The 11,515-nt window shown below is 46.4% G+C and overlaps 1 pseudogene; it reads left to right on the top strand.

The window, feature by feature from the left end:
* The first annotated feature begins 2,664 nt into the window (after nt 1–2,664).
* On the top strand, nt 2,665–10,963 carry LOC149859715 (uncharacterized; annotated as a pseudogene).
* Nucleotides 10,964–11,515: the final 552 nt, after the last annotated feature.

Below are 11,515 nucleotides of genomic sequence, written 5' to 3'. Positions count from 1 at the left end.
CTTGTCACTTGCACCTGCCTATGTTCATCCAGTCTGGTCTGGTCACTCTCTCCATCAGTAGGTGATCACAAGGACCCCATCCCAATCCCAAAAGACAAGCCACTCGGGTGAATCCTCCCCTCCCATTTATTCCTTTCCCTTCCCGTTCCACCATGGAATTTTCCATTAGTATAATGGCTTAATAATTACCTATCATAAGAGTAGCAGGTGGTTTGATGGGTGTTTGTTGCCACCCGGTTGATATTGCTGCCTATATGTTGGTGGTCTTTTGCCTGTATGTTGGTGGTCTTCTGTCTTTTTTTCTTTTCTTTTTTTTGGACTACATTTCCCAGCATTCCCAAATTCATTGATCTTTGTACAGTTTCCAATGGGAAACTCTCCAGTTCCCTGCCAGGTGCACTGTCAATCTGTTTGTGTAGTGCCACATATGGCTGTTGGAGGTGTATTGTGAATTGTTGTGAATTGTTTTATAAAAGTTTTTGGAATGTTTTATAAAATGTGGGTTGCTGTTTGGCTTGTTCACCCCTCTCCCCCCAGGGGCTCATTCACATGTGGGTGATGGTGCATAATGCCCCCCTCCCGCAAACCACTCACAGTCTGGAAAAGCAGCAAACCCCTAGCTCTGTCCCAATTTCCTCCCCCTTTTCCTGACCGTCCCCACTTCTGTCCCCTGACTGTCCCTGCTTCCGCCCCCCATCTGCAACACTGCACGCCCCTGTAGACAGACACAGATTTTAAAGTTTAAAAAAAACCCAAGAATTTATTTTGGAACAAAGCACTCCCTAGAGGTTGTTGTCAGCAATGTATCCTGCAAGACAATTGCGCACAAGAGCCATCTGATCACCCTCTCCTTGAGGATATTTTCTTGGTCTCTGTGCTGCTGCCCCACATCTCTCTTGTCTTGCCACCACCTGTCCTGCTTAATTTTCCCATGAGTCCTTGAAAACCTCTCCTCGGCTCTTGCAGACATTTTGCAGCACTCAGGCTGCCACAATAAAAGGTGTTAGATTTTCTTCATCCATGTCGAGCTGGCACATAAGCACCTTCCAGCCAGCCAAATGCACATTCCACAGCCATCTTGCAACTGTTGAGGCGGCCGTTGAAAGTTAGTTTCCATGGGTCAGTGACATTTCCTCCATAAGGCTTCATAAGCCAGGGCTTTAGGGGCAGGCAACGTCCGCTAATATAATAGGGGAAACAGCTACACCACAGATCACTCTCTTCTCCATGCCAGTTGCGCAGTGTCCTTTCTCCATGATGGCAGCCAGAGAGGAGTTTGGAAACACATGCGCATCATGCACACTGCCAGCCCACCCTGTAAAAATGTTTGTGAACCAGCCCCAGTGGTCCACCATGGCTTGCAGGATCACAAAGGCATATCCTTTCCTGTTTGTGTAAAGCCTCCCACTCCCTGCAGGGCACAGCACTGGGATGTGAGTGCTGTCTAAAGCCCCATGCAGTTTGGGAACCCCTTCTCATTAAAGCCATCTCTGACTTGCTGTGTATTTGCCAGGTGAATAAATTTGTTAGAAACGATCTCCTTAAGCATCGTACCTCACAAATTGCCTGCCCCACCATGCAGGCAGCCATGCCAAACTGGTTGGCAATGTAGCGGAGGCTGGATGGGCCAGCCAGTTTCACGATGGTCATTGCAACCCTCTTGTCTGGTGGGATGGCCTGATGCATGTTTGTGTCCTGCTTCATGATGTGTTGGCCCAGCATTAAGACAATATGATAGAATGTCTCCCTTTTCATTTGGAGCATCTTCAGCCAGTGCTGGTCATTCCAAGTGGTCAGAATGATTCACTCCCACCAGTATGAGCTGCTCTCATGGGCCCACACCATGTTGATTCTGCTGGCCCTCCTCAGGTTACTCAACAGAGCCCAGTCAAATTCCACTTGTTCACTTCACTCTGTGCAATCCCCTGAGTACCCATTGTATCTTCTTAATGTTGTTAAAGCAGGAACACAACAGCTTGCCACTGAGTGTGCTCTATTCCTACTGAAGAGTTCCAGCTGTAATCCCCAGTTAAACAGGATTTGCAGTACTGCCTCCTCCTCCTCCTCCTCCTCCTCCTCATACTCCATGTCCTCCATCATGTCATGTACTTCATCCTTGTTCTCCATTTTGCCTCTCACACATCTGCACCAAGCAGGGACTGTGCGTGTGGTTGGTCTGGAGCTTGGTGTAGCTGCTTTTTCAACATTTCACCCCAGAGCCTCAGGGCATTGTGCCTTTTGCACAAGCTTTGCAACCACTGGTGTTGTGATGTAATCAAGCTTGCAAACAAAAAAAAATGTTTTGCCTACTACTTTCCTGGCTATTCAAAACTTTTGCCAGTTTAAGGAAAAACATAAGGCTGTGCTTCTGTAATAAAACCATTTTGCACAAGCAGGCAGTTAAATGATTTTTGCAACTTTGATTTTTGCCATTAAGCAGCCATCCCAAAGTACAATGGCCTTACTTACCACATCACCAGGTCTTTTTTGTTGTTAACTTCATCACCTTTGGGTGTTTTGATACTCAGAGGTAATGACTAATCCTTAGAATTTTCCCAGACCCTCCTGCAAGCACAGCCTGAATATAAAGGCACACCCCCCAAATTTGCCAGCCCCTTTCACAAATTGCTTGTGCTTGTGCTGTTGACCACCAACTGCTTCGCTATGTCTCAGAAAGCCAAGGCCAGCAATATGGAGCTTATGGCCCAGGAGACTGATACCTCCAATGCACATGGACCCAACTGCAGCTGGGAAGAACTGGAGGACTTAATTGACATTTGGTCAGAGCAAAGGATCATAGACAGGCTGGAGGGTAGAAGGAATAAGCCTGTTTATGTCAAGATTGCAAAAGGCATGCAGGCCCGAGGGCACAATCATGACTGGACCCAGGTCTGGTGCAAGATCAAGTCCCTGAGATCAGCATTTTATAGACCCAGAGATTCAAACTCTCATTCTGGGCCAGGTCGCACAATTGCCCTCTTCTATGACAAGTTGTCCATCATTCTCTCCAGGGATGTGGGCAACAACCTGGATTTGGAGACTGTCAGCACTGGGACTGGACTGGAGGTGGAGGAGGAGGAGGTGGCAGCAGCCGCTCTTGAGGGTAAAAACCATCATCGTGTCTCAGCTGTTTGGAGACTGTTCCCTGTTCCCTGATGATCAGTGGCAGGAAGCAGCTCTGGTCACCCTATAGTTATTGCCACTTAGCTCCTCCATTCCATGGAGTAGTACAGATGATGAAGCAGAGGAGGTGGAGGGTCAGGAAGATGCATCATCAACTGGCTATGGTAAGTCTCTTGTAATGTGCCTCTGGCCACTGCCAGGCAACTCCCAGGTTCATGCTGGTTGGGTTTGGGGGGCCAGATGGAAGGGGGAGAAATTCATGTGTTGCTGTAGGTGGGTCATTGTGTTCTTTTGGTGGTGGTGCAGGCCAGCTGGGTTCTATAGCTAATTATTTGCTTTAATTTGTTGCAGTTAGCATGGGCAGTTCCTCCTGGAGCAGAGAGTACTCATAAGTTTTGGGCAGTACAAGTGGTGCCCCAGTGTTGCGGGGTCTATTTCTGTGCCTGCTGGGATTTTGTGCACTGCATAGTAGGGGTGAGGGGGAGTGTATTTTCCTCCTTTTAGGGGAAAGCCAGTCATTGGTTTTTTCTTTGTTTATCAGCCGCCGTGACCTGTAGTCACTGGGAATGGCACCCCGCTCACACTTCAGCAGAGCGCTGCAGAGATTTTTGCAGCAAGCAGAGACAGTCCTGTGAAACTTCACTCAAGGTTTTGGCAGAGTCCTCAGTATCCAGGGTGCAATGCAAAGATGCCTGGCAGCACGAATTCCATGATTCAATGTGTAAGGACCATGCCATTCTCAAGGGAGTGCAAGACGCGATGAGGAATTTAAAAGAGGTCGTTGACAAGTCCAGTTGAACTTACAGAGTTCACATGACATTTTCAAGGATGCCTTGCAGAACTACCTAAAAAATGAATGTGTACAATGCCCAAAAGGGAGAAGTCAGTCTGCTCCTCTTGCCTGTGTAAGATAAGCCTGTTCCTCCTGTCTCTGTGGGGTCAGAGCAGGGCTGTATGATTGCCAGCAGGGCCAGGAGGGTGCCACTGCATTTCAGGGAGACAGGAGCGGTTCAGAGTCATGGTGGGGCAAAGGCAAAGAAGCCCAAGTAACTGCTGTAATATTCTGTTGCAAACAATAAAAGCTCATAGTTTCCTAGCTTCCTGTGTCTGCCTCCATAACCACCCTTCTTCATACTCTTTCTTGGCTCACCCTTGTGCTTCCTTGTACCAGGCACTGCAGTTTGTGTTTCACCTGAGCAAGGCCATTGTTGGGGGGGGGAGAGAGAGAGGACTGAGGTTTGCAGCTTTGTTTGCACACAAACACAATCTCTCTTGCACAGGTAGTGAGTGCTGTCCTGGCCTGCACACACAAAAGCTGCCTCCTCTTTCACCCCCCAGCAGCCTGGCTTGCTTTTTTGCAAGCAACCACAAACCAGCCATTTGCACAGGGACAATGGGGGGCTCCAGAGGTAAACAGGGGGGCTGGGAGATGACAGAGGTGGTTTGCTTTACTACAACCAGCCACTTGCACAGGTACATGGAGTGGGGGGAGGGCTCCAGAGGTCACCCCCCAGCAACCAGTCACTTTGCAAAGTCAGACAGGGGGTCTCATGCCTTCTTCATGTTCTTTCTTGGCTCACTCTATACAAAGCTTCCTTGTGCCAGGCAATTCTTTGTGTGTGGAACCCCAGAACAAGGCCTTGGGTGGGGGCGGGAGGCTGGGGTTTGCAGCTTTGCCTGTACACAAACCCAGGGACTTTGTGTCCTGTTCCACCTTCTTTTTGCATCCTTTTCCAGCCCAGCACCAGACTGTCTCATTTTCCACACCAAAACAAAGCTGCTGGAAAGGGGGGTTGCCCCGCTCAAGCACTATAAATGGGGGAAGCAGAGGTCAGGGTTTGCGTTCACTGTATCAGCAAGGGAGATTTGGGTGAGGAAGGGATGATAGCACAATGGGAGCAGAGAAGGATTCATCCCTCATGGATGAAGCAAATGTAACGAGGAACAAGACTTGTCCTTGGGGGGGCACAGCAATGCAAATCTAGGGTTTGTGAAGACTGCAGGCTGATGACATGGAGTGCAGTGAAGATACTTCATGAAGAGGCAATGTGCTACACCACACTGATGAAGTGGCCACACCACACTGATGTGGGGGATGCTCTAGTTCACTACATCATTGGTAAGGGTCATCCCTAGGTGGGGTATGAATACAAGCCCGCCAACCCTCCTCCCTTGCTGCCACCATGGCATGTGGGATGGGCTCTGCATGGGCAGGGATTGGTTAATTTGCAGAAAGCTGTGCACCAGTGGCTTAATGCGGTTTCCAGCGGGGCCTGGGTGCCACTGCCCTCACTTCTGCATTGCTTAGTTCAATTTTATTGTAAATGGGACCGGCTAGTGGAATTTCAGGGGGCTTGAAGGAAGGTACTTGAGGTGCACAAGAGGCATCACAACAATACAAATTCCAATGCTCCTTTAATCTTCTCTCCCTCTGGTTTATAGATCACCTTCCACTGCTAGCAGCATTGTAATCCCTCTTGGTGTGACAAGAGGCAGAAAGAGAAAGGAAGAAAGAAAGAAAATGAAAAACAGAACACTTCCTTCAGGATTAATTCTCTCAACAACTACATTCTAATCATAGTTGACTTTCATCCTGCCTGATATAGACTTATAATATAACAACAAGTAATGCTAATAGTAGGCAGCTATTAATTGCAGTAGTAATATGTAAATAAGAGTTTGTATTACTAGTAATAATAATGATGATTTATTAACGGTTAATGATTCTGACAGTTCAACTCATTTCAAAGCAGGTAGATCTGCCTTATCACCCTGCACACAGCACACGCATCCCTAGCCTCTATCATATATATGTAGCCAACTCTGGTTGGGGGGGGGCAGTACATTATTTAGTTCAAATTTATTGTAAAAGGGGCTGGTGGAATTTTAGGGGCGTGAAGCAAGGTGCACAAAGGGCACCAATACAAATCATTTTTATCCTCCCTCCCTCCTGTTTTTGGATCCCCTTCCACTGCTAGCTGCAGGCTGATTGATCATTCCTGTTGGTGTGACAAGAGGCAGAAAGAGAAAGGAAGAAAGAAAGAGAAAATGAAGAGCATCACTTCAGGATTCATTCTCTCAACAACTATTATGATGCATTCTAATCGTAGTTGACTTTCATCCTGCCTGATACAGACTTATATTATAACAACAGGTAATGCTAATAGTAGGAGGCAGCTAGCTATTAATTCCAATAGTAATATATTCATAAGAGTTTATAGTAATAAAGTAATATTAATTACGGTTTATCAATGCTCAACAATGATTGAAATGGTTCAATTCTTTACAAAGGAGGTAGATCTGCCTTATCACGCTGCACTCATCACACACATCCTGGGCCTCCACAATATATATGTAGCCAATGTTCTATATACTTCTGTTATATATAGAATTACAATTACAGTTTGATTCCTTTCCGTGAGAAAGCCGATACTGAGTGTAAGGCAGGTGATTATGCACCGTCCCTGCCTCTTTCCCTGGGGTGGCGGGGGGAGGGTGATGTAAATGGCCACCTCCTGGCTCTTGAACATGGTTCCTGAACTTGTAACTGGCCACAAAGCAAGCTGTTCTCATGAGCTATGGCCACTGCATTGGCAGAGGGCTTGGGTCACATCGGGGACCTTCCACTAAGGAAGGTGATAAGGCTTGAGTTTCTCCTCTGAATTGCACAGAAAAAAAATAATCTTTCCCCACCTTCCTTCAGGCTGTAGCATAACAACACTACTGATGCTTTCATGCATAGTACACTTTCATGCACAGGAAGCACTTCTTGCCCTCATTCTGGTTATACGTGTTGTATAACCAGGAGGAGGTTAGTAGGTCTTTCAGGATGTATTATTCTTTATACTGATGCATCACTTTCTGCTGAAATCAAAATATTACTTAATATCTTCCTCTGGTAAAATCTGGAAAAACCTTTCAAAGGTTTTTTAATATCTTTTGTCACTACCTTCTTCTTGGTTGCTGGCCAAGACCCCTGTGGTCCAGGTAGTAGGCTCTTTGCCCCACTTGCCCTGTGCCTTACACCTCTCGGTTGCACCATTGTATCTTTGGAATCATTGCTGGGGGAAGGCGTCTTCCTGTATGGGGAAACCCCTGCCTGCTTCCTGGCCTTCTCCTTGGGAGCCAGGACCATATTAAGTAATATTTTGATTTCAGCAAAAAGTCAAAATCTTCTCTTATATCTTCCTCTTGTAAAATCTGAAAAAAAACCCAACTTTTAAAGTTTTTTAAATACCTTTTGGTAATACCTTCTTCCTGTTTGCTGGCCAAAGACCTCCCCTCTGTTGCACCCTTGGCTCTTCAGCAAGTAACCAAGCACATCCCGACATGACCTCTGCATTCTGGGTAGTAGGCTTTTTTTAAGTAAGTTTTTAGTAAGGTTTTTTAATACGTTTTTAAATACCTTTCACTAATACCTTCTTCTTAGGTTGCTGGCCAAGACTTGCCCTCCATTACACCCTTGGCACCCTCCCTAGCTCCCTCTTACCCCATGGCTAGGGCTCTTAGCACAGTGGTGCTTTAGCATACCTCCCTCCCCCCAGCATCTCCTTCATGGTTACTGGCTACGGGCTGGTGGCCCTTACACACACACACACACAAACACACACACCCACACCATCAATCTAATAATCAGTCAGTTGGTTTAGAGCAGTCAGAAATCTCTACATTTTCTGAGGAGGCTGCGACTTGAGTTTCTCCTCTGAATGGAGGAGACCTTCTTGGTTGCTGGCCAAGACCTCTGCATTCCGGGTAGTAGGCTCTTTGCCCCACTTGCCATATGCCTTACATCTCTCGGTTGCACCTTTGTAACTTTGGAGTCATTGCTGGGGGAAAGCTTCTTCCTGTGTGGGGAAACTCCTGCCTGCTTCCCAGGCTTCTCCTTGGGAGCCAGGACCACTTCAGGGGCAGAAGCTGAGGCACTTTGGCCCAAGCGTCAGATCTATTTGCACAAGTTCTCCAGGCTCACATAGTCTTCTATCCCTCCTCCTGGTTACTGGCCATGCCCTGCATCAGTACCAGCTGGACAAGTTGTGCAAGCACATTTCATTCATTGCTGCAGAGTTTGCTGCAGAGGGCTTAGGTAGCAGGAAGGGGACTTCCACTAAGGAACCTGCAGCTTAGTTTCTCCTTTAAATGGTGGAGCCCTTCTCTTCTTGGTTGCTGGCCTTTTTGGTTGCTGGCCATGACCTTTTTGCCCCACTTGCCCTCTGCCTTACACCTGGAAATCTTCTTGCAGTGTGGGGAAAACCCTACCTGCTTCTTGATCTACTTCTTGGGAGGAGTGGCAGAAGCTGAGGCTTGTTCACAGTTTGGTGCAAGCAACAGTTCTCCATGCTGGCTACAAAGCCTTGTTGTTGGTTGCTGGCTGGCCAAGACCTCCTCTTCAGCCCACTTGCTCTCTGCCTTATACCTCAGCAACCAAGCAGACACATCCCAACCTGACCTCTCTCCGTTGCACACTTGTAACTGCAATTGGTGTTGGCCACAAAGCCTTCTTTTTCTTTGCTGGTCGAGACCTCTAGGTCCCTCTTTTCCCATGGCTGAGGGCTTGGCTCTAGCTCAGGAAAAGTCCCTCCCTAGCTCCCTCTTGCCCCATGAGTGGGGCTCTTAGAATCCAAGGTGGTGCTCTGGCATATTCCCTCCCTAGCAACTCCTTTGTGGTTACTGGACATGTCTCAGAAAATGCACTTCTGCACTGCAGGAAATCGCTACATAAAATCCTCATAGACTACTGTAGCATGTATGACTTTAAAAATAATTCTTGCTACAGTAGTCTATGAGGATTTAGATTTTAGTTTTTTCATTTAAAGAAAAGTGTTTTCCTTAGGTCATGGTAAATCTGCACCAGGCCTGTGGGCTCTTCACCCCACTTGCCCACCTCTGCACCTACCTCTCCACTGCAGCCTTGTATTTTTGGAGTCATAGCCGCTGGTCACAAAGCAATCTGTGCTCACTGCAGTGGCAGAGGCCTCAGGTCGCATCAGGGACCTTCCACTAAGGAAGGAGATGAGGCTTGAGCTTCTCCTCTGAATAATGGAGAAACTCAAGCCTTCTTCGTTGCTGGCCTTCTTGGTTGCTGGCCAAGACCTCCGCAATCACAGTAGTGTTGCCTGCTTCCTGCCCTTCTCCTTGGGAGGTGGCAGAAGCGGAGGCTTGTTCACATGCTTTGGCACAAGCATCAGTACTTGCCCTGTGCCTTACACCTCTCCGTTCCTTACTCCTGTCCCTTGCAAACTTTCTTCTTCATTGCTGGCCAAGAAACAGGTTGCTCTGTGTTCTGGGTAGGAGGCTCTCCACCCAACTTGCCCTCAGCAACCTTCCTTGGCCCTTATAGTTTCATAGTGAGTAGGGTCAGAAGGGACCTGAGCAGGTCATCAAGTCCGACCCCCTGCCATGGCTGGAAAGAGTACTGGGGTCAAACGACCCCAGCAAGGTGAATGCCTTATGCCTCTGGAGTTGATACTGGCCACAAAGCCTTCTTTTAGGTTGCTGGACAAGACCTCTTCACCTTATGAAGGCCAAGACCTCTTCACCTCTCCATTGCACCCTTGTATCTTTGGAATCATTTCTGGGGAAAAACTTGCTCTGTGGGGAAAACCCTGCCTGCTTCCCGCCCTTCTCCTTGGGAGCCAGTGGCAGAAGCTGAGGCTTGCTTGCTTGCTTTAGTATGAGCATCAGTACTTGCCCTGTGCCTTACATTCCTTACTCCTGTCTCTTGCAAACCTTCTTCTTGGTTTCTGGCCAAGAAGTGTGTTGCTCTGTGTTCTGGGTAGTAGGCTCTTCACCCTACTTGCCCTGTGCCTTACACCTCAGCAAATTTCCTTAGCTCTTGTGGTACTGGCCACAAAGCTTTCTTCTAGGTTGCTGGCCAAGTCCTCTTCGCCCCGCTTGCCCTGTGCCTTATGACACTTCTCTGCTGTACCCTTGTATCTTTGGAGTCACTGCTGACCACGAAGCAAGCTGCGATCATGAGCCATCCCTGCAGTGGCAGAGGTCTTGGGTTGCAGGTAGTGCCTTTTTCCCCACAAAAAGCCTGAGTTTCTCCTCTGAATTGCAGAGGCCTCCTTGGTTGCTTTGCCTGCTCTCTGATTTAGACCTCTCGCCCACCTCCTGGTTAGCTTTGACTACTGCAATGGCCCACTGCAATGGCAGAAGCTGAGGCTTCTTCACTGGTTTGGTCTGAGTGGCAGAAGCTGAGGCTTCTTCATTGGCTTCTCGCCCTGCAGCTGATTACTGCCCATGTACCTACCACCAAATTCATCTTTTTTCATAAAACTAGCAAAAGATTATTTTGTATTTGCTTAATAGATTATGACTGTATTTCTGAACTTGGTTTGTTACATGGAAGATTTAACACAGATGCAAGTAGGTATAATTAGAGGTAATGGGATGAAATTAAGAAAATAAAAAAATAGGTTGGTTAAGTCAGAAAATTATACTAATGAAACATATTAAAAAATAAAGTCTTCTTTCATGAGAAATATAGGATGTCCTGTTGCTTGAAAAACAAAACTGGAAAATACAGAGCACTAAATGCACTCAATCTTTCACTGACAGAGTAATTTAAATGATTAAAGAGTTTTTTACATGTCTAACCTCATGGCTTATTCAAATAGACCACATGAACATGTGAAAACTATCTAATCTATCAAGTTAGAGCAGTTCCAAATTAGATTTGTCACTGCAACAAATGCCATGCAGGTTTAAGGAAAACAAAGGTTACTATCTCCACCCCTTCCAGTTGCTGAAACTTTCCCTCCTATTTTTTTAAACAGATCTGTCTTTCATCACACAAAAAACAATTGTTTTCAAAGCTGACATCATCACAACAATGTAAATGGCCAAGAAAAGGATTAAAATGATTTCAGTTCTCATTCAAACAGTAATACATACTAAATTATTAAAAACTATAAAGAACTGCAATTAAGCTTGATACTGTGCTTATTTTCATTACATTCATGGATTTTGAGAGCTCCCCCTGGTGACAGATCCATCCCCAAGTACAATTTTAGCCAGGGGTTTAAAAAGCTAGTGGACAAAGGATACAATTTTAAAACACCATTTAGGCAGGTAAATATGCAGATAAGACTTGAGTCTCAAGAATGTCTACAAGCCCTGATCCTTTTGATTTAAATAGCAGTTAAGCATATTCAAAAATATCACTTCTATTTCTATCTGCCTCCTCTGGCAACTAAATACTTCTGAAAATCTGGTCAAAGTGCTCAAGTTAGAAGCCATTGAGTTGTGAGCATTCTTAAGGCCATTGAATTTGTGACCTCTTGTGGATACGAAGTAATGCATTCTTGCTACTTTTCCCCTCTATTTTATGAAGTGGCTTATTGAAAATATTTCAGGACATAAATGCACCTCAGACACTTGGAATAGCAAA

The sequence above is a fragment of the Crocodylus siamensis genome, chromosome 7 (assembly GCF_052110815.1).
Source record: "Crocodylus siamensis isolate JL-2025a chromosome 7, ASM5211081v1, whole genome shotgun sequence".
Taxonomy (NCBI): domain Eukaryota; kingdom Metazoa; phylum Chordata; order Crocodylia; family Crocodylidae; genus Crocodylus; species Crocodylus siamensis.
The sequence above is the reverse complement of the archived record's forward strand: the minus strand, read 5'-3'. Positions and strand labels throughout refer to the sequence as shown.